Raw genomic sequence first — 1,840 nt, forward strand, 5'->3', positions numbered from 1 at the left:
CCACAGCAGCCAGGAGGCCCAGGGTCAGAATTGCACCCTAATAATCATAGTTATGTTGCAGCTAATTGGAAAAAAACTTTGTAGACTTCAAGGAACTAATTGAAAAATCCAGGAGGCAGCACATTGCAGTGCAGTGTCTGAGGGGTTTTGTTTGAGACCCATTTCACTGCACTGGCAATGAGTATTACCATGACATGCTGCAGGTAATGGCAAGGATTTGGCATGGTCCTGGTTGGTGTTCTCAACATGGCTCTTGTTCTCAAATACGTCTTACAGTCATGGTCCTTGTGCTTCCCACTAAAGTCAGGCAGGGAACCCCCATTGAAGGCTCACAGCTGGCAAGTGGAATTCTCCAGCAAAACAAGTAGCTTATCTGTGTCTCTGCTCATACTCCTATTCCCTGAGGACCCACAAGACTACAATGAAGGTACCCAGGCACCCAGTGGGAAGGCAGTATAATTGGAAGAGAAACTGCATTTCTACTCTTTTGTTCTTGCTTCCAAATGAGCAGTAAACTGACCCTGGAATCCTTTGCGAAGACTGCATGAAACAGAATGAATTAGGAAAGCCTGCAAAAGCAGCCAGGCTCTGCTAAGGTCCATAATCTAAGAAACAACGCAGGGAAAGAGGATACACATTGTTTACCCACCATCTCTTTTGTCAAAGAGATTTGTCTAGCAGACTCACATCTCCCAAGAAAAGAGGTGGCAAACTTTGGCAGCTGCGTTGGAAGCTTACATAAGCAACTGTCTCCATCAGGCAAGTGCTTATTTGGTTAATCTCACCCACCTGGAAATCAATTCCATATTGGAGGGAAGGACTGTGGGCTTTAGTCCCAGATGTCCTAGACATACTCTTCAGTCTGCACAGGTCACTGCAGCTGATGTCACAATGTCCTGCATGTCCAAGGCATCTCAAACCTATGGCAGATGCACTGATGGTGTGCAAAGGAGAAGTCAACTTCATCTCACTGAAGTCCTCTGTATTACTCCCACAGCCCATTGTGATATATCACAACTTGAATGTTTCCAAGAATGAGACATCTACCACCCTGGGCAACCCATTCCAGTGTTTCACCACCCTTATTGTTAAAGTTTTCTTCTTAGTATCTAGTCTAAATTTACCCTCTTTCAGCTTAAAACCATTATACTTTGTCCTACTGGTACAGGCCCTCCTTAAAAGTCTGTCTCCATCTTTCTTTTAGTCCTCAATTAAGAATTGAAAGGCTGCAATAACGTACCCTTGGAGTCTTCAGGCTGAACAACCACAACTTTCTCAGCATTTCCTCAAAGGAGAGATGTTCTGTTCCTTTAATTATTCTGTGGTCCTCCTCTGGACTCACTCCAGGAGGTCCATGTCTTTCAATTGCTGAGGAATCCAGAGCTGGACAAAGTACTTCAGGTGGGGTCTCACCAAGACAAACTTAAGGGCAGAATCACCTCCCTTGACATATTGGTGCCTCTGTGTCTGTCCAGCTCATTACCACCAGGGTGTGGGTGTCTGACATCAATGCATTTCATGCAAACTATCACCACATGGACTGCCTGCACCAGATTTCATCCAAGTCTTTGGTTGTCAGCCAGGTTATTAAAAATCATGTCCACCAGATGGTTTCTTCAGATAATGAATACTTCCTTCAATGGGGGTCCATTCGCTTCAGAAATGTGCAGGTTCTTCCTTAAAGGGGATACCTGTCCTTCACACTTGACAGGAGCCACTGCCAGACAGAGGGTTCCTGTCTTTTTTCTAATTCCTTTGTCAAGGGCCTTATCCTTAGTGAGGGATCAAAGCTGATGGGCTTCCTTACTTTCTGTCTCTTGACTAGTGGGTCCAGTATCCC

The sequence above is a fragment of the Calypte anna genome, chromosome 3 (assembly GCF_003957555.1).
Source record: "Calypte anna isolate BGI_N300 chromosome 3, bCalAnn1_v1.p, whole genome shotgun sequence".
NCBI lineage: Eukaryota > Metazoa > Chordata > Aves > Apodiformes > Trochilidae > Calypte > Calypte anna.